The 22697-nt window shown below is 36.6% G+C and overlaps 1 protein-coding gene across 2 annotated transcripts in view; it reads left to right on the forward strand.

The window, feature by feature from the left end:
* The window catches only part of MARCHF3 (membrane associated ring-CH-type finger 3), a 118924-nt gene that overhangs the window by 51598 nt on the left and 44629 nt on the right, over nucleotides 1-22697 (forward strand). The window contains exon 1 of one of the 2 annotated variants that reach the window (XM_032214292.1): nucleotides 12904-12924. The exons of the other annotated variant lie outside the window; for it this stretch is intronic. The gene's annotated coding sequence lies outside the window, so the exon portion shown is untranslated. Of the gene's footprint in view, nucleotides 1-12903; nucleotides 12925-22697 lie in introns of those variants that run through there. 2 annotated transcript variants of the gene reach the window in all.

Genomic DNA, 22697 nt, shown 5'->3' on the forward strand with positions numbered 1-22697 from the left:
TCACTCACCTGGGCTTCTGCAGAAGCTTCCCTCCAAAGCCCTACGAGGGAGGAAGGGCCAGTAGGGAGAAGGGCTTTGGTCCTGCTCTGGGCTGTAATTGCATGGGGCGTGCGCACACCTGTTTTCCAGGGAGTGGGGCCACAGCTGGAAGACAAGAAACGTGAGGGGAACCACGGTGGCCTCATCTTTCTGAAGAGGAGCTGTCCACAAAGAGGGGAGATGTGATGGCATCAGTTTTGGGATGTTCTGCGGAGCCCCCTAGGGAAAAACGCCGCTTCCAGATACTTTTAACCATATATTTTGGTCCTATGACTGCAGAATGCTGCAAAAAACCATAAATGCAGGCCAGTTGTTGAGTGTTTCAAATTTGATTTGAACACTCAACAAGGTGACCACAGTATGTCTCTGTGTGTCTGTGTGTCTGACTGTGTGTGTGTGTGTGTGTGTGTTAGAGAGACAGACAGACAGAGACAGACAGACAGACAGACAGAGGGAGGGAATCAGAGAGAGAGTAACAGACACAGAAAGACAGAGAGGGGGGAGGGAGAGACAGACAGACAGAGAGAGACACACAGAGTGAGTGATTAAGTGAGTGAGTGAGAGACAGACAGACAGACATACACATACACACACAGAGTGACAGAGAGAGAAGAAGGAAGGAGAGCTAGACGAAACAAGTATACAAGACGAGAATGGGTGGGAGAGTTGGAAGGGGTCGACCTCAGCGAACGTACCTCAATCAGATTGAGGACTTTTTTAGCAAAGGCCAGCTTAGGAGTACCCTAATTAAGTTAATAACAATGTACCTACCTATATAGTTTAAGTTTCAAAAATTTGGCTCTCAAAAGAAATTTCAATCGTTGTACTGTTGATATTTGGCTCTGTTGACTAATGAGTTTGCCAACCACTGCTTTAAACCAATTGTTTCCATTGCTAATGAACATAGATGATCACAATATTTTTAAAAAGTGATATATAAATACATGACATGATAAAATAGTGAAGGAAAGAATATCATTTGTATGCTTGAAGTAATTAGACAATTTTATAATACAGAATACAGAAATAACAAAATAAGAGACCGTCCAATGTCTTCTTAAAAATGCCAGTGATGGAACACCCACAACTTCTGGAGGCAAGCTGTTCCACTGATTAATTGTTCTCTCTGGCAGGAAATTTCTCTTCTGTTCTGGGTTGGATTTCTCCTTGATAAATTTCTATCCATTATTTTTTGTCCTGCCCTCAGATGCTTGGAGAATGCATTGAGCCTCTCTTTTCTCTGATAGCCCCTCAAATATTGCAAGACTGCTATCATAGCACCGCTAGTCCTTCTCTTTGTTAGGCTTGACATATCTAGTTCCTGCAACTATTCATCTTATGTTTTGGCCTCCAGCGCCCTAATCATTTTTGTTTCTCTTCTCTCAACTCTTTGTAGTGTCTCAACATCTTTTTTGTATCATGGTGACAAATACAGGACACAGTATTCCAAGTGTGATCTTACCAAAGCAGTATAAAGCAATACCAACACTTTATGTGTTCTTGATACTATCACTCACTTGATGCAACCTAGGACTGCATTGGCTTTTTGGAAGGTGCAGCTGGCTAATATTTAAGTGGTTTCCCACTAGGATAAGGTGACCAGATGTCCCACTTTTGGTGGGACAGTCCTGATTTTAATAATTTGTCCTGCATCCCGCGGCGTTTTTAAAAAGTCCCGATTTTTGTAGAAAGGTTGCCCCACCCCTTTTTTGGCTCCACGTGGCTTCCTCTTGCAAACATTTTCACTCATTTTTCCAGGTCTATCTTTGTCTATAGTGGCTGTGCGCCAGGAGGGAGAACTTTGTAATATTTTTCTTCAGAGAAATTCTCAACGTAAGGCAGCCTGATGCAGTTATCATTGAGATGGCCTAATGAAGAGTTTGGATGAGCACCCATGAAAATACTGTAAAATTCCATAACTCATCATGAAGGATATGCTTTAATTATGCTGTCTGGGGTTGAAAGGAGCTGAAACTCAAGACATTTGTAGGTTATGAATGAGATTACCTGATTTATGCCCTCAGGACTGAGTTAGAAGATAAATCTATATTAAAATCAGTAAGGTTTATCATGATTATGTTTTAATAATCAGGACTTACAGTTAAAGGTGGAACACACTTTGAGTTCAATAGGTATCACAGAAAAATTAATATATTGAAAGTGTGCACTATTCGCTTTATCAAAATACTTAATAGCTGATATTGCCTTCATATATCAATTCTCTTTTGGAATAAATACTCTATGTTATTTCATCTGCTTCTATAATCATTTTATAAAAATAAATTGTCATTTTAATGTTTGCATTTTTCCCACACATAAAGCTTTATGTGTTATACTACATAGTTTTCTCTGTGGCTTTCCCTCCCTCTTATGAGTTATGATTATAATTTTCAGAATTCACAGATAAAAATTGTGGAAATAATTCATTGTAATTCTGTTTATTTTGACTTTTCAGTGTTCCAATTTCATACATTCTGTAAGAATCTTCTAAGATTCATATTATAATTAAAATGTTCAATATGGCACTTTCTGGATGAATCACCAATCAACAAAAAAATTGGTGATGGAAAATTGTACAGTAACTAACTTTCCTAAAGGAATTAACCAGTAATATTTCTGCGACTCGGGGCACTGATGAATGAAGGAAAGTTCATCAGTTAAAGGAGGAATTTTTTTAACTTTGTTGTGTCATAGAAATAATATCTAAAGAAAATCTAACATTACTGGAGAAGATAGAAACACACAAAGATTGCCCAGATTCAGTCATTTGGTTAATTTCAGAGACAGATTGCTTATTTTATCTTTTTGCAGCTGTACTGTACATTACAAATAAGTTTTAGTTTCTGTCTTTGCTTTTTTAAAATTTATACTTGAAGTCTACAATGCTAATATTTTCTGGGAGTCTGTCATGAAATACCAATCAGGTCCTTTCACCTAGGACTATGCTGTAAGGTTCCAGCCATTGAGGCATTAATTTTTATAGAGAAACTCTAGCTAGCAAATAAAAAGACCTTAGATTAATTGTGGACGTGTAAGTGGTAACACAGTTTTAATTACCAAATGGTTTTTAATAACAATTAATCATTGCTAGCATTTTCAAAAATGAGGCAGCATTCAATCAAAAAACTTTTTCCTTATGAGTCTGGTTTTTTTAAAGTATTTTTCTACTGTTGGCTGATTGCCTTTTCACATTATTAGTAGGGCTTTTCCAGAAGTAGTGGTTTATCTGGCTGTGTTCCTTCCTTGAATTAACCATTTGGCATTGCTTCAATAAGTATGTCCAGAAGTGACCTGTTGTTTTTTAAACTCTTTGTTCCAATTTCTAATTAAGTGATTCTTGTCCCAGCAAGCCATGGTTCTATTAATTTTGACTGAAATGCCTGAAGCTTTACTTAGAAGAACTTATAGATGCCTCATTAACACATTTTCTTCCAGTTTAAATTCTAGTATTAAGGTCCTCTTACACAGTTTTTACTTTTTGTGTTGTTTGTAAATATATATATTTTATTGCTCAGAGGTATACTTGTTATACCTACGTATATTGCTTGAGTGAAACTATTTCCAAGGTTACTCTTTTTGCCTCAATCTAGTTTAAGTTTTCATATCCTTGACAAATTTCTGAAATTAGAACATAATCCAGAAGATTGTTCAGAACAGATTGTTCTTGTTATTCTATAGCTTAGAAAGGGGAATTTTGGTACCATTTGCTACATTTAAGCCACAAGTGTATTATGCCTCATACAGCTCTACCATTTTTTAAGTATTTTAATCATTCACAGAAACCCTTTACCATCTCCTTGTTTTCAGAAATGTAGAATGTGATGAAAGAAACAGGGCCTTTTTGATGGTGGCACCTTCCAGAAAACATTTAGTCAGTTTTGTGTCTTAGATGAAGGCACGTTGATTTGTTTTTGGTGCTTTCCCAAAGAGCAGTTGGCAAAAATGTTTCCAGGGAAGTTTCAACTATATGTGTGAGAATATTAATGTTTAAAAGGTTTAAACCTGTGCTTTAAGTTTGGTCCTATAGTCCAGATAAAAATGTTGCTAATATTATTTTGGATTAGTTAAATTTTCAGTGGCTTTGCAATAAAGGGACTGAATAACTATAGAAAGACAACTATGCAGACAGGTCCCATTTGATATGTTGGTCTAATCTCAAAAAATGTGTTATGTTGATTCATGAGTCTATATTTGTCCCTGATATATATATATGTCAATAGTGTGTGTGTTTGTGTGTGTGTGTGTGTGTGTGTGTATGTATGTACTATTGTCAGATAAATTTGGGGATTAAAAAGCAGAGTAATAAATGTTTGTAAAGGTTTTCACAGTCCAGCAATTTATACCCTGGCTGGGGCTCTCAGAACCAAGCTTTTGAACGATAAAAGAGTGTTAGGGCTAGAATTCTTATGCTGTAGTATTAATTGCTAGTTTCTAATATAAGTCCATTTTCATCCCTAATCTTATAAGATTTTAATTGATCTGATGTCTGCAATATTTTGTTTCATTAAGTTTCCTGCAAACGTCATAGAAAATAATTTGTATAATCCCCCAAAATAAGTTTTACATATGACATAATTGACCTTTTGAAATATTCCAATGGTAACTCATTAGTGAACTCAGAGAGAAATGTCACACCTGCACAGGTACCAGGTCCATTTTTTATTTTTGCAATACCAAGGCAGATCTCTGCCATCCCAGTCTAGAAACAAGCTGAGAGATGATAATGTCCAAATACTTTTTTTTTGGAGAGAGAGAGAGAGAGATAGAATGAAGTAATTGGCTCTTGGCAAGAATGTTATAGTTGTACCTTCTTCCTTTTCTGAAAGGAGACAAAATAAAGCCGAGTGAGACATAATATTAAGGGATACCTCTCTTGTTATAAATTGCACGTTTGCAGATTAATAGAGTTGGAAGGGACCATGTAGGTCATCTAATCCAACCCCCCACCCAAGCAGACCCTACACCATTTCTGACAGATGGCAGTCCAAAGTTTGACAGAAATAGTCCTGCAATCTATTCCCTTTTAAAACAAAAAAGCCAGTGGATGGCTAGGTTTACAATATACCTAGTGCTGTTTTGCAGTCATGTTGTTGGAACTTTGTTTTCAAGGCCAGTGTGAAGGTGAGAGAAGGTTAGCTTAAAAATGTAATGGCCATTGGAAGCAACAGTACAAAGACAACAAAGAAAGGCCACTATCTTGGTTATAAGAAATTGACCTGCAAAGAGCTATGCCTCATTCAGGATATTGGGCTTTATGGCTCTTGTGGAATTATGACTACAGTAGAGCTATTCACGCACTTTCTTGACCTTAGGAAACCAAACAGAGATGGAATCTTCAGTTTAGTCTAAGTCTGACATTTATAGCAATACCAATACAATAATAAAAAAATTAATGTCACTGTGGTATATATTCACAAATTATTTCAGCCGATCACATTTCTGTGGATTAGAAAACTTATACACACATTTACTGCTATGTTTCTCTAAATATCTTTTTTGTATAAATCATGTATGCAACTACCCTTAATAAATGTAGTTTGCCTGTAATTCTCCACAAATATCCTTTTGGTGTTGTATTTGCACAGTATATATATAATTTATTTCAGTTGTTGAAATAAATAGATTGGTAGATTCTTCTATGTTAGCTCTGTGTAATGAAGGTGTACATACTGTCAGATCACACTATTTGACTTCCAAGGAAAAGTGATGGATTTCATATAAATTGCAGAAGAATTTAGATGACTGAAGACTACTTAAAATACTCTGTAGAGAAAAATATTGTAGTCATATGTGATGACCCGGGGGCGTGGCACATATGTGATGACCCGGGGCATGGCACTGGGGTGTGGCACATATGTGAAGACCCGGGGCGTGGCACCGGTATGAGTCCCTTTATTAACAGCAACTGTGCCCCCAGCGTCCCTTTCAACTCTCTGACCTGCAGAAAAACTCTTCCATGAACTTGTACAAGCCTTTGGCTGAAAATACTTTAGTTCAAACGTTGTAAGCAGAAAACTTCCAACTATAAATCCAACAAGGCAAGATAAAAGTAATTAATCCGGCAGGGCAAGCAAGATAAGGAGTTCCAGAAGTGAAGTAGCACAGCAGTAAATCAAACCAGTTGGGAGGATGCCAGGACCTCAGATAAGCAGTTAAACTCAGTGTTTGTTCCCAACAACCGCCCCTCCCATTTGCCTCTCCTTTAAACTCCATCCCCAGGTGTGCCTTGTGAAGGGAATTTCCTCCCTCATAAGCCATGCAACCCATGTTGCTCTCTTCTCTGTTCTTCCCTGCATGCCCTAGGACCTGGATAGCAAACCTATGGCATGCGTGCCACAGGTGGCACACAGAACCATTTGTCAGGGCACGCGAGTTCAGCCTTTTTTAAAGCCATTTTTCACCCTCCCCAGGCTCCAGAGGCTTTATAGGAGCCTGGGGAGGGCGAAAACAACCCCCCCCCGCCCCTGAAGCCTCCTGAAGGTGACTATAAAGCCTCTGGAGCCTGGGGAGGGCGAAAAAAGCATGCAAAAAATGGGGGGAGTGCCTGTCATGTGTACATGCACACTGGGGGGGTCATGCATTGCATTATGGTGCAGCACGCCCGTGCATGACCCCCATGCGCTCCCCCTGCTTATGGCACACAAGCCAACAAAGGTTTGCCATCGCTGCCCTAGGATGAAGAGTGGGTGGGCCTTGGTCTTCATCAGAACTCCCACTCTCTTGTTCTACCTCTCACCTGCTCTGCCCTGCCTGACTTTGCCCTTCCCCAATTTCCTCCTCTCGCTGTCTGTCAGTTGTTTGGTCTTCCAAGATTGTTAAAGGTTTGTGGGATTGTGAAAGAGCCATATGCCCCAAACTAGCTTGTAATCGCTCATCCATCTTTGTTCAAAGACTCTTTGGTTTCTGCTTTCCTTAGGTATAAGTAGTGGAAAGAATGAAGACATGTGAGAGAAATATGAGATACTAAAGGGCTATGAAGTTTTAATCCAGCACAGATAGAAAGCTGATATTGACACAGACTCACATTGAATACATGTTTCTTCCTCTTCCTATAGAATAACAGACATACATTTTTAAAAGATTTGTCTTCAGACTTAAGGCAGCTAGTTGAATAGCTGGTGTGATGGGATGCTGTAATGTTCTCTCTGGGTGGCCTTAGGCAAATGGCTAATTCCCCATTGCTACAGGATTACTGTGATTGTGTATATGAAATTCTTTGAAATGTGCTGTAAAAATATCACATAGCAATAGTAGAAGAGAATGTAATGCAATCTTTTATACCATGAACTTTGCTTTTACGATTCAAATTAATCTTACATTTAAGCCACTGAATAGGATTCTACAGTTTTCCATTGAAATTCCTAAGCCATTTACTTCAGAGTAAAGTGGTTAATGTCCATTAACTGCTCTGGGATGAATACTTGGGATTTCCTTTGTCCCCAGTGCTGTAATAGTAACTGTGATTGACAGAAGTATTTATGCCCATTGGCTGTCTTTTTCATGACAGTAGGAACATGCAGACACACGTAATTGCAAACACGCTCTGCATTTCTCACATTAAAACTTCGTTTGCTCATGACAGATGCTTTGCAAATCTGAGTGAGCTGAAAACTGGCACATAGTAGCACTGTTCCAAGTCCATGACATAGAAGGCATTTGGTTTCCCAAGTGCCACAGAGAAACAGAAAAGTGTTGGCTAGCAGCAAACAATATGTATGAAAGATTTCAATTCACACATTTCAGTCTGGAGGACGTTCCATAAAAATGAAAAGAGAAAGTTCTCGGTAGTTCTCTCTTCTTGGTTAGCAAAATAAAGACAATTTATATCAACAGTTGACACTGTTTTTTCTCCTTCCTCTTTGGCATGGAGAGAAGAATAAAAGTACTTAGTATTCCAGTGTATCAGTCTCAGACTTTCAAAGGACTTTTCATTTAGAGTTCTTGTTATCTTTACAATAATAGCAAAGGAGACTTGTATTACACTGTATTGCAGATGGATAAACTGAGAGATTGTGATATACTGTCAGACAGTCTGATTTAGGGATACAGTACATTTACATGTGTTTTCCATTCAAAGTGAAAGGAAACTACTGTGTTTTCATAGCAGTCCTAGCCAGAAAGAACTCCAAGAGCAACAGACCTATGAGCTGCAGATTGTTGGAGCTGTGTGTAGTTGATGGTAACAAGTTTAAAATTCTAGAAAGACGTGTGTTGAGATTATGTGGAGGTGTAGCACTATTGATCCTTCATTTCTGAAAAATAGAAAAAAGTTCGGGTATTTGTCCAGCAGTTTTCTTTCAGATTTATATTTTAACCTAGAACATTGCCATTGTTGGAATACAATAGAACAGACTATCAAACACATGACCTGCAGGCAAATCCAGTCCACGATAGGTCCAGAGTTATCCCATGGAGCTGTCCCAGAGATGGCGAGGGAGCAGCCCCTGCTGCCTTGGCCCACTCCAGCTACTCCCACCCAGTCAGCCGCGACAACCAAGCCTCCCCCACCCCAGCCCCCAAGGACAAACAAAATCCTGATACGCCTACAGTGTGGATCGAGTTTGACACCCCTGTGTTAGAATGTATTTTATATCGCAACAACTACAGAATTATGTCAGCCAGTAGTATGGCAGTATTTAGTTTGCATCTATGGTAATAATCTATGATTGTTTTTGTTCGAGGAGAATTTCCTGACAGTTGAAACCATTAAGCAGCAAGGCACATGGTGCTGTACACTGTACACTTTATTTGATGGCTGTGTAATCATCCTCTGCTACAATTCTATATAATAAAACAGAATTTCTAACACTACATAATGCCGTATATGTCAGGGCAATATTTATTGATATCAACTTTGTTGTATTTGTGACTATTTAAGCTTCTGGTTGTATATTAAACATTCAAGAAAATTATATTATCAAATAGTATATGCTTTAAGTCAGGGGCATTGGAAGTTGATCATGCATTACCTCACCACAATCATTTAGTCATGGAAAGGAAAACCCCTCTTCAACCTTGACAGTTGATTTATCTGATGGCTGTAGGCTTTTTTATGGCAAAAGCACTAGTGTATTAATTGCTAGTGGTAGTTGCATTGTGTCTCTAGACAAGGAAGTAAGCAAAAGCATAACTTTGGAATGTAGTTGCTGTTTAATAGTTCACCAAGGCTAATTATTTTATTGAATTTAATTCTAGTTATATTGCTAATAGCTCTGGTTTAAATTCTGACATGCTTTCCATTTCCATTTGTGCATGGTTTTTTTTTCTTCCAACACAGCTGAGCTCACATTTTATTTTTAATTGGGGAGGAGCTGAACCCACTACTATAAGAAAAAATAATATCCTTATTAATCTCTATTATGTGACCCTATTTATAGAGCATCATCGTAAAGATAATTGAGGTTTTTCAAAGTCATGGATGATTATGCATAGAAGAAGAGGAGAGCTCAGTGGCCGGATTCAGGAATTATGAAGCAATGCAGTGTAGCTTTTATTATAGATTTATAATATAATACAGTTTCTTATAAAAGGGGAGGGAATAAACATTGTGTTAATTATAGAAATTTAGAAGAAGAAGAAATAAGAGGAGAAAATGGCTTTGAGATAATTAAATTGTTCAAGGAGAAAATACTTTCATTAATTGTCACTAATCCCATAGCCCCAATTCAACAGAAAAGAAATAAATAAAATGAGTTTGAAACTCCAAAGATGAAATGCTCATTTAATGGCTTATGAACATGAAAGAGCTTTAATAGCAATTTGCCCAACCACACTAATCAGTCTGGGGGCTGTATTTGCATCTTATCAATTACCACAAAGAAAATAACAGGCTAATAAAGTCTTATTCATACTTTGCCAAAAAGAAGGCAGAGGAATGAAAGAGGGAAGGGCTAATAAAAATCAGATTATGCATTCTGTCCAAACCTATTATGGGAACCTAAGCTTTTGGGATGAAGATTAGAAATGAATGCCAGTTAACAATCATAGTGTATAGGTGAGCTACTTAAAGAACTCCTCAACTGCGTAGTCCTTCAGATAAAGATTTGATTTAATCTCTAAGTCAAATGAAGACTCATGGTTGCTCATAAATTGTACAGTGTTTTTAAGGTTGGATAAAACCTTATTCTTCCTTGTCTCGTGAAAATTTTGGAAACTCTCCAAACTTAGAGACCACATTGGAGGCAAAAATGGGACCAATCACCCCTCCTTGGTAATCTGGAGACAGAAGTAATTCTACTAGGGGAAATACTGCCAGGGTTTTTACCCATTTCTTTTTCTTTTTTCTTTTACTGAGCTATGATTAGCAAATATTATCAAGTAATTAACTTTACCCATTTCAATGAATTCTAAACACGATGACAGCACTGAACTTTGTATAGTTTCAGTGGTAGGAAAAGTAGAACAGAAAATGTTTTCTTGTTAATACTCTAATGAATAGCTATCGAATGATTGGTTTTTAGCACATTTTACTGAGTAACAAAAAAAAGTAGGGAAAAGCAATGGGGTATTATCGAAATAAAGTATTCTTTTAAAAAAGGACCTACCACATAAAATGCTTCCCAAGTCTAATAAATGTTATGAATGTGATGTCTAGGAACATTATTTTGCAAGTCTGTGTAAACTTTTTTTTCTTGGACTGAAGAATTTTAGTTTAAGACTGAACAATGAAGGGAAGGCTGTTAAAATAGGACTGTGGGGATAGAAATTAAGGGTCGTATATCATCCTTATCCAGTGTCTACTACTTATTGTTCCTTGAGGATTTCTAACCATTATTTCATATATAACCATTTCTAACATATTTTCATCTAGAAGTTCATTTTATTATCTTTGCGCTCTGTTCTTACAAGTCCAAACTGTATAGCAGTATATGTAAGAAAACTGTATCCTCTTAAGAATGCTCAGTACAAGTAATTGTCGGCTTCAGACAGTTCATTTAGTGGTTGAGGTTTCAGTGGTGCTGAAAAAAGTGACTTATTACTGTTTTTCACACATAATCATTGCAGATCCCTATGATCACATGATTAAAATCTAGGTGCTTAGCAACTGACTCATATTTATGAAGGTTGCAGTATTCTGGGATCATGTGATCTTCTCTTGTGACCTTCTGACAAGCAAAGTCAACACACCAGATTCATAAGCCAGATTCACTTAACTGCACTGTTTCATTTGACAGCTGCAGTGATTCATTTAACAACTATGGCAAGAGAGGTCGTAAAATGGAGTAAAATTCACTTAACAACTATCTCACTTAGCATCTGAAATTTTGGGCTCAGTTGTGGTTATGTCAAGAATACCTGTAATTTAAAAAAGAGAGAGAGATTATGGATAAGGGGGAAAGGAAAAGAAATTAACTGAAATTTATTACACATAAAATTGTGCATATAATAGACAGAAATATGCAGTGTATTTATAATTATTTATTAAGTTCATTTCTCTTGCTCCGTAGCTAGAGTAGAAACAGAACTCAGGTTCATTAGTCCAGCAATCTATGTCCCAGAATAGGTATCTGGATTCATTTTGTAAGTTTACAAATCTGGACTAGAGGATGACAGTCCTTTGTCAATGTCACTTCTCAGCTGGCATTGTAAGACATGTTGCTATTCAGGAGATAGTAAACAGTCATCAGTCATAGTTACTGGTAGCCTGAGTTTCCACGAACTTGACTAGTACTATCTAAAACCATCTGAATTGGCTTCTATTATACTAGTACAGATTCGTCAGTTATATCTTTGTGCTATATATAAAAAAGACAAATTAATGCCAAATATTTCATTTAGTGTCACTGGAAGACTTGAGTTCCAACACATATGTAAGAGAAAAGCCACTTGCTCTCATTATCTGTGCCATGCCTGGTTTTATGTATTTCTGCAGATCTCTCATTATCTTCCTTTGTTTTCCGTTAATGAGCCCCAATTGCTGAAGGGGAGCTGTTCCATTGCCCTGATCATTTTCATTCAACTTCTTCGAACTTTTCTAGTTGTGTCATATCTAAATCGGTGTTTTTCAACTTTAGCACCTTTAAGAAGTTTGGATTTCAAATCAAGCTGGCTGAGGCATTCTGCAAGTTTAAATTCAGACATCTTAAAGGTGACAAGGTTGAGAAACAGTGATTTAAGATATGGGGACCTTGTATTCCCTTGCATTGTATTCTGTTGTATTACCTTAGATTTATATACATGGACATTATTATAATCACTTCCATTTCAATTCCTTAATGATTTCAGGAATTGTGGTTATTTGTATATAATACAGCTGCTATGTACTATATTAACAGTTTCTTAAAGGTGTCCATGGTGAATCCTTTTCCTGGCCAGTCACTGTCAACTCAAATCCCATTAATGGTGAGATTTGAATTTGTTCTACCAATGTGCATTGCACTTGTTGTTGTTGTTTTACAACTGTTTTTGCTATTTAAGCCTATTCCCACAATTTGAAAAGATCCCATTGGAAATCTTAACAATCCCTTTTAATTTCACCTCCTAGAACAGTTTGGTATCATCGGCAAATACAGCCAATTTTTTTAGTCACCTATGTGACTAAGAAGAAAAGCCTTTAGTGGCCAACACGAGCATTTCCTTTCCTTTGTTTTCTCCTCCCGGAATTTCAGGCAGTCTCAAGAGCAACACACCTGGTTTGCAATGGTAAAAGAAAAAGGAAACAACTGAGAGTACTAGAGTGCTTGTGACCTTGGTGGAAGAGTTGTGTTGTATGGGAAAGCAAAAAGGAGGAATTTGCAGCTGAGGGAGAAGAACAGCTGTATCATCTCAACAGGCAATTGACTGTTAAAAGAGGAGCAGGCTTGAGCTTCACCAGTTCAACAGCAAAGAAGCTGAAAGCAGAGGCCAGCGGCAGCACCGAGAAGCTAAAGCCAGCCAGCACTTTTGGTAAAGTCTTGTCTCCCTTCTTCTCCCCACCCCCACCCTAAACTGAGAAATTGCCAATTCTTCAGCAGCAATTTAGTACAGTGGGTGACAGCAACAGAAGCCAACTTGCAGATGGTTAAATGGTGGCTAGAGACTTTGATATAAGTTCAAGCAATACAGACTGCTTAGAAATAGGAAATGCACATAGGCAAAGACCAAGATGTTAGTAGAACTAAAGTATAAGGCAGCAGAGGCTTAATAAGTGGTAAAATAGGATGCAAATAATTTTGTTCTCTTTTATTATTAAAACTTTGCGGAGAGGGGAGAAGGTAAAGCTTCCACCACCACGAGGAAAGACAAAACAAATCTATTTGTTGCTGGTCTTTACCATTTTCCAAAAGAAGCATCTCAGAAGCTATAATGCTAGATTATCTGCACAAGCTAAAAACAACAACAATCCCAGTTTAGTACCTGAAGACTTTATTTTGCACATCTCACTAATGTGAGAACACCTACCTGTCTTCCAGAACACTGTATATAACACCTCAATCTTTTATTCTCACAACAGTAAGAAGTATAGGAGTATGTGATAAAGGTCTGTCCCTAATCACCAGGCAAGCTAAGCAAAAGCTAAGCAAAAACTTCAATGTATAGACCCAACCAGTGGTGAAATTCAATTTTTTTACTACCGGTTCGGTGGGCGTGGTGTGGCTTGGTGGGTGTGGTATTGGAAGGATAAGGCAAAATCTCCATTCTCATCACACTCTGGGACCAGCCAGAGGTGGCATTTGCCGAGCTACTCCAAATTTCCGCTACTGGTTTTCCAGAACCTGTCAGAACCTGTTGGATTTCATCCCTGCACCCAACTCTGTAAAGTGTTTATGACACTTACTCTAGCTTTTATTAGTTTTATAAGCATTGACATCTCAGTATGCACAGAAACAGAAGTTTTCTTTTATGTGGATTTAAAGTAATATGGTTCCTTGAGGGAAACTCTGATGTGCCCAAATGACCTGTTTGAAAAAGTCATAGGTAAAAATATTGGATATGTAACCATGACTCTTTGAACAATGTACTTGGGTTCTCCTATACGCTGCATAATTACTGTTGAAAGGTAATTTTTGGAAGGCTAGCAGTGCATATAAATGAAAATGAGGCTTCAATTGGATCAAAAATTATATTTGAATAGAGATTTGGGAGGAAGATATGAACAGCGCAAGCTAGACAAGATAAAACATTTTGGCTGCTTCTGTGTGGCATTTAGGGAGGCAAAAAAAGCCCCCGTGGTTGATTTCAGCAACACAGAGATCATGTAACTTATCATGCAGAACTCTTACAAAGTGGTAAAATCAGCCAAATGCCCAGGTGCAAGACCGTTTTCTCCAGAGTCCAAGAGCTGCACAGTGAATCTGTTGTCACCTTCTCATTTGGCTTTCGTAGCCATACTAATATGTAACAGCCAGACTAGTCTTTAATTCTAGCCTGGAAATGTGAAAGTCAAACTGAAGTCAGGTTTGAGAGAGAAAAATTGGCTGTGGTAAATCAATGTGACATAGGTTCAAATTAAGCCTTATTGTTTTTTTAAGAAATGCACTGAAAATGAGGGATATTTCATCTGCCTATGGATACAGTAGGTCACCGGCTCAATAAAGTTTCTTAAGGGCTTTTTGTATTTTTATTTTTCTGCTTACTGGAAGAAATAGGAACATGTCCTCCCAATTCCTTTCTCAGGTTCAGCTACTCAGCTGTTATATTACTTTGCGGCTTCTCCAGCAAAAAAGAGGCTTGCCAAGATTCATGATTCAATGGAAGCTGCTGAGGTTAAGAGATAGCAGTTTACTTCAAGGTGGAATTGACTTGCTGTGAAATACAAAGGAACCAAAGCTGTTTATCCAAACCTTACACTTTAAAACTTTATCCCATTGTAATAAATAGGCAAGAATAAAATTCCCCTGCCAAACAACATAAAAGTTACTGAGTAGGTCGGTTTCAGCTCGACACATGGGCTGGATACCCACATTGTGCTGTGTCATAATGCAGAGGTATTTTTCATTTAGGCTTGGCACATTGTGCGAGTCAAGCTATTGAGTTTTGTTACACATGATTTATTGTTCAGTATGATGGGATTCTAATTAACTGGTTTATTCAATAAATCATAGTTATGCAAACTATGCTAATAACATGTATTGGTATGTGCGTAATTTTATTTCTTTTTACAATTGAATAAAAGATAACTGCTTTTCCAGAAGAAGCTTTTTTATCATGCAGTCAGTTGCCTCATTCATGAATTGTTACAGATTGTGGATGTCAATATTTTCTGTTTCTTATATGGTTCCCTCTGCTTTTGCGCCATTCATGGCTAATAAGAAATGGGTGTTTGCAAGAAAGCACATATATCTGTTTGATAGAGCTTTAAAAAACTCCATCCTCGATCTCTGGCTAGGAGCTTTTTCCAAGTACTTATGCATCCAAACCACCCCCTCTGAGACTATGTTCCTAGAGAGCTAATGCCAATGGGTGCCTGTTTTTTTGCCACTTATTTATTCAGGGGATATAGGGGCCCACATTTTTAATGATTGAGCTAGTCAGAAAGCATATTCTCTATTTATCATAAAACTCATCAATAAACTATAGATGTAATGGTATGGTAGAAAATTGATTTCTTTTTCAGATCTTAAAAAGGCAATGTGGTCTTTGGTAGAAGATAGCTTAACAATGAAAATAAGCTATATTGAAGAGTGTGGTGAGTCATGAAGGTGCCACTGAAACTTTTAATGTACACAGCGTGTAAATAAATTGAGAAACAGTATCACAAGCTTACCTCTTTATCTAAAACTCATCATTAATTTTTCATTCTGGGAGTCTGGGATTTTTTTTTTCTGGTTGTACTGTAGAGACAAGTTATATATAGAGGTTTCTTTTTTAAAAGGGACATGAAGCTTTGTGCAATTCCTTTTAAGTTGAGCTTAAAATGTTTTTCTCTTCAAAAATCAGAGCACGGGTAACATGGAGCAAAATGGCCAGGCTGAATTGCTTCTTTATATTGGTGAAATCCAGCAAAGCTATATATTGTAAAACATTATTGTAATATTCACTCAGATTACAGATCAGATGCCAAGCAGTACACAAAATGAAAGCATTACTGTGGTTTTCTAAATAGAATACTTAAGAACCGACTCTTGAACATCTTCAGAGGTACTGTGGATTCAGCGTATTATTGATAGCATATTGATGCCATCAAGAATATGTAACATCAATATGAAGCTTATTAATAATAATGATGATTGGTATGTTATTTTTAGTTTTGTTTTGAAGGGAGTGGGAAAAATACATCATAATAGAAAAATATCCCAATCCTTAAAAAATTATATCAGCCTGTAGTGGATTTCATTAGTGCACAAACTATAGCAAAAAAAATTTTTTTTATTACAAATAAACTTCAGCAAATAGTAGGAGTTAGTTGACTTTGACTGCCCCCAGATGCTAATTAGGGCCAGGCCTAGTTGGTAGTTGCGTGGGAGACCTCGAGTAATACCAGATCTATAGAGTAGACTGGGAAGTTTAGAAAACATCTGAGGAGAAGGTGGTGGCAATCCAACGGTATTATTGTGGAAAAAGTTCATGGACATGCCTGTGAAGTTACCAAGAGCCAAGCTTGGCTCAGGAGCCTTAATTTACTTTCCTGTGTTTCTGACTTTCACATGCAAGATTTAAATAAATGTTGGAAAAGGGTAGCCTCGTTTGCCCTTTCCCTGGAAAACAAGATACTCTCACTCTCCATAAGCTGGTATGGTACGGTAGGAATCATTCTGGGAAAGCTAATTAAATTACCTCACTAGTTTCATTTCTAGCAGTCTTACCATGATATAATGAGATTGCCCATTATAAACTACCTAAATTACAAATGTTCCCACTGCTTGAACAGATTCCTGATTGCTGAATAGTAGTATTAATTACTATCAATCACTGCCAAAGGAGTAAATCTCCAGGTGCTTTCTTTAAAAAAAAAAAAAGATGAACAGTTGACAAAAAAATTATTCTGGAATAATTAAGTAATACAGGTTTTTAAAAGAAACTTTTATAGATATTTCAAGCAACTGAAACCCACAGTAACTGCAGAAATCTGTTAAAGCTAAGATACAAAGGCACCCTGGGGGTACAAATGACTGGTTTGTCATGGCTCATGCTGCTCTAAAATTATAGTCTTTATTTTGTCTTTGTGTATTCCAAAAACTGATGTTTGTTCTGGAAGCTGTGCTTGGCTTGTGGATATTGAATGTTAACTCACTATACTGAAGCAGTATGTGACGGTGCAACAAGGTTTAGGATAGGGTTGTTTGGTGCTCTCTGAGCCTAATAGTGAAGCTGCCTGGGGAAAACTGACAGCTATATGAAGATTTATGCAATAATTTTTCAAAAAGACATTAATTCCTAAACAGAGACCAGTGTTGTGTGGTAGTAATTCCATGATTAATGACTTTTTTAGTAATATACATTCAAGAAACTAATATACACATGGATAGAAGAGAATATTTGTAGCTCCAGGGTTGAACTGTAGGATCCTTGGTGCTCTCTGAGCTTGGTGTTTTTCTTGCAGACGTTTCATTACCAAACTAGGTAACACCATCAGTGCTAGAAGGGAGTGGAGTTTGCTCTTCTTTTTATAAACTAGTGGCTTGTCCTGTCAGTGTTGGTGGGCGTATTCTTGGTGGTTCCTTGATTAGGCTGTTGTAAGCTAATACATATATTGCAGGTGCACAAAATGTTGGAAGCATTATTTATTTTTCATAGAGGCTAAAAACTGAGAATGATTGTTTCCCATTCTAGTTTTGAGATCCTCTTCTTTCCCCTCCACCCTTCTCTCTCACACTTTCATATAGATGACTACTGTTAGGGGAGCCTTCCATTACCAACATGCCAGTTGTATTTTTGTTCTTGTGGCTTTGAAGTTCAACAGTTGCACGATAAATGTTTTTGAGTATCTCTTTGAAACTTACTGGGAGACTCTTGGGAATAACATGAAATAGGAAGATGCTGTAGGTTTCAGAGTGCTTGAAAGTGTTGAACACTACTGAAGCATTATGCATTTTTTTTTTAAAATTGCTGAAAAAGCACAAATGGGTAACTTGTACAAGTTACTACTTCAATATTTATTCAACTTTAACTTCCACATCTTATTTTTAAAAAGCACTTTATGTCCTGTGATTCAAAAGCTACTCAGGCTTTTCTGAAGACTACCTAACAAACTTGGTGAGAAATATCTATTTGGGTAATTGAATTCGTTGACATAATAGCACTTGATGCACTGGAGAAATGAGCTCAGTTTATGCAAAGTAGTCAAAAGTGCAGTGAATGTTTCAACTTGGGTTCCTGTTGTAAATGCAAATGAGTTCTTGCTTAAATTCATCTCCAGGCTGGCAAGGCTGCAGCTTGACATCTATGTATGTTTGACTGCAACTTACTAAGTATATCCCTGCTTGCTTGGAGTCATTTGTGGAATACTGCAGTCTTCTTTGATTTCCTTGAGTCACAGTTTTATTCTTTGCCAAACCATTAAAACCCTTCTGAAACTAGCCCTTTCTTCTTGTCTGAAATGATTTAGGATCTGCTTGAGCAGATGACCTCCAACATCTTTTCCAACTCTGTTTTTCTATTTTTATTTATTTATTTTATTAGAATTTGTAGAATAAAAATGAGAACAAGAATCAAAGAAAAAAAATACAATGACAGGGACGATAGGCCTGCTAGTGCACTTATAGACCGCCCCCTCTACTATGAACACCAGCTTTATTACTCTGTTCTGAATAGCTATTGAATTTTGTTGACATAAGGTAAAGGTAAAGATTCCCCTTGCAGATATGTGCTAGTCTTTCCCGACTGTAGGGGGCAGTGCTCCCCTCCATTTCAAAGCCAAAGAGCCAGCATTGTCCAAAGACGTCTCCATGGTTATGTGGCCGGCATGACAAAATGTCGAAGGTGCATGGAATGCTGTTACCTTCCCACCAAAGATGGTCCCTATTTTTTTATTTGCATTCTTACATGCTTTCAAATGCTAGGTTGGCAGAAGCTGCGACAGGTAACAGGAGCTCACTCCATTATGCGGCATAGTAGAGATTCAAACTGCCAAACTGCCTACCTTTCTTATTGACAAGCTCAGTGTCTTAGCCACTGAGCCACCACATCCCTATGTCAAATGTTGTTGAATGTTTAATGATGGATAAATTTTATAAATTGGATTACTGAGTTGGATTTCTAAAGATTGAGTAGATTTTTTTCTGTGAGTATTCAGGAACAATATTTCATTTAGCCAATATGATACAAAAGAGAACAATTCTAAATCTGCATATTGTATTTACATATATTTAAAATGTGCATGTACTGAATAAAACTAAGATAAAATTAGATATTCACCATGCTGACCTAAAATGGATCAATGAAACCGAATGATGAAAAAAGAATATTTTATTGAACTAATATTATTTAATTTTAATGTGTATATTTTGAGATTCTTTGCCTGAAAGCTCAGAATCAATTGCAATATATGAAAGGGAAAAAAGCTTTTAAAAACAAAACAAAATAATGCAGTATAAAACTATACATTGGATGCAATAAAGGGTTTAGTTTTGACTGGCATTTTTCCAAGGAAAATTAATTACATAATTGTAGGTCAGCCAAAGAGATTCTCGTCTGAATCTCATTGTCCAGAGGTGAATTGGAATGCAGTGCAAGTTTTCCCTAATGGATTATACAGGTTGTAATTTATTTCAGCATGAACAGTGTAAGTCCTTTAGAAATTTCTGATCGAACTGTTATAAAAACTTAACCAGTCAAGATAACTGAAACGCCATTTGAAGAATCATTAGTGGTTTGCATTTTTTCAAAAAAGGATAATTCTATACGAAAAACATAGACAAGAACCTTAAAAATGGTACATCCTCCTATCAATCTTTCATAGTATTAGCTAGTAATCATTTAGTCAGTGTTCAGTTATTCTGATCTTAAAAAACAACAACTATGCAGTAACAATGTAGTCCTGTCTATTATTTTGGACTTTTCTGTCTTTCATATTATCAATTGTATCTTCTTTGGATTAGTTATGTGAATTAAAAATTATAGGGTTGGTGATAAAATGGTTCTATGTATGTATAACTGCTGTCAAAGGGCAGCTTTTAAAGGAAACTGTTGATACACTATTAAATTCTATTTCATTCCCTCTTGCTCTCCACATTACATTTACCATGTAGTGATTGAAAGTATAATTTGTTGATAATACTGTTTTACATTTTTAAAATGAGGTCCAATTTATATCAGCCCTGCAACTGATGAAAATGACAAATTTAACCAGGACCTGGTAGACTTAACAAAAATGAATTGAGAAATGTGTGATGGAGTGGTTGTCAGGTTTCCAAGTGATGAAACCCATTCAAAAAAGAAATCTGCAAAGTCCATCTTCGAAAACAAATTTCTTTTTTAGGTAGACATCAAATTAGCAAAGTCTTGTAATTCCGGATCTGACACAAACTGGAATTGCACCACATAATATTGTAAGTTAGAAACATCCTCAAAAGTCACATTCTCCAATAAACACTCAATCCACATTTCCTGGTGTCTTCAAACTCCACCTTCCATTTTCAGCAGGAACACTCTCTGTTTCCACGGGAAAGCAGGTCACCTAGCCAAAACAATCCTCACTATCTATTCGCTCCTTCCCCCACCACCTTAAAAATGTGGCAAGCCCAAAGACCCCCTTACATAGTAAAGAGCAAGAAAAAGGAATAAATAAGTATAATAGAGAGCTAAATAAAATGGCTACACATATGTCAAATTCGGGCTCGACTGTGGGAATTCAACAATTATTTTAGCTTATTATATGAACCATATTAAGACATAATATGTTTTACTTGGACATAGCATGTTACATGGACTCAGCAATTGTATTTTGTGACCTGTAGTGTTCAGCAATAGATCTTTAAATAAATCAAGCTCTATTTAATTTATAACATTGCCACACCTATCTTTGCTGCTGTTGGCTATTGTTATTTTGCTAGCTTCATTGAGTAGCCCATATTCTAGTAGTTTTTCTATTTTGTCAAGCGGTGTTTATAGACAGTCTATGTGATTTTCTTTCAGCAGCTAACTATGTAGTTGTCTATCCCTTTTGCTTCTTTACTGTCTTCTCAGTAAAGGAGAACATCTATAGCTCAGGGTTGAGATGAGGGGTCCTTGGTGCTCTCTGAGCTTAGTTGTTTTCTTGCAGACATTTCATTACTCAAGCTAGATAAAACAACTATCTTCTCAATTCTGGCTTTGCATGCTGATTTGGTCTCTCTAGTAAGCCTTTATGCTTTTAACTTCAGTGTATCTTCTTTGCTATCCTTCAGATATTCTTCCAATGTTCTTTTGTAATTCTTCAACTTTATGTGTACATGCAACAATTGCAACATTCGATGTCCACCTATCATTATTATGCCTTCTGGTATGCTACCTCCCAAAGAAACCAGACAAAAACAGCAAAATACTACATTTTTATTTTTAGCATCACAAATAAATGCACATTTTTTTTAAATATTTATACTGGATTGTTACTTTTTTCTCTTCACTAGGGCACTTTGTATTATATTTTATTTCAGATATTGGCAATGAGTCTTTTATAGTCTGTATATGTGAATATATAAAATATGTTCTGTAATATATAATAAAATGTATATTTTAATGTATATATTTGTGTAAAATTACATTCAAAACATGATAAGTTAAAATAAATATAATCAATATTTTTATCAATTGTAATATATTAATTTAAATTTTTCATATTGTTTTTGAATATAAATTTACACTGAACAGTCCCTGGAAATAAATAGTGATGAATTGCAGTATATAAATGTCTTTTATGAGATGAATTTTGTAGTACCTTTAGATTTATAGATCTGCAGAGTTATTTGCCTTTTCTTTTTCTCAGTCACAAAATAAGAATAAACTGTATTATGGTGAGAGTTTGTTTCCTTTTTGTCAGAATAGAATATTTGATAAATTAAATTTTACCTAGTTTGAAGTGGGTCTTATGAAGAAATTAAACTACATGATTTTAATCCTTGATTTAAAGATCCAAGAAATTATTTAATGATAAAATACTTACTATTCATGGCTTTATGAAACAGCATATTTGGTTTATACCACAAATTATGAAAAGTATGAGTCCATACTCAGACCTTACAAGGACAGAAGTGGGGCTTCTGGTTTTTGAAAAGCTGGTAATCAAACCCTGTTTCAAATCCTTTCAGGCTAGGGTTAGGCAAACATTTTTCCACCCGTTTCTACAATGTTTCTATGTGCAGCTCTGATATATTGTCTCACTTGAGAGTTTATTCATTAACTGATTTATATTTAGAGCTCCATGGAGGAACAGAAATATGTGATGCAATGCTATTGTCATTCAGCCTCCACTCATGAGTAGTCAGTAGGGACGGAGCAAGGAATATTCTGACTCTCTGCACTTTTCACACCTGTCACTTAAATCAGTAATAGAAATGCAAAAGGGAAATGCTTAACTGGCATCATGAGGCTCCCTTAGGGAAATAATGTATTGTACTGCTTCATGAAGATAATTTGAATGATTACGTCCTTCAGGAAAAGGAAAATATCCTTTCCCATACCTGCCTTCTCCAGATTGTATTACCATATTTTGGAAGCAATAGAAATACGGGATGACAAGTATGTTTTTACGAGAATAATATCATAGTCATTTGACATTTATATAAAGCAGTAAACCAGAGGTAGGAATGCTTTAAATGCTT

The sequence above is a fragment of the Thamnophis elegans genome, chromosome 3 (genome assembly GCF_009769535.1).
Source record: "Thamnophis elegans isolate rThaEle1 chromosome 3, rThaEle1.pri, whole genome shotgun sequence".
Lineage (NCBI taxonomy): Eukaryota > Metazoa > Chordata > Lepidosauria > Squamata > Colubridae > Thamnophis > Thamnophis elegans.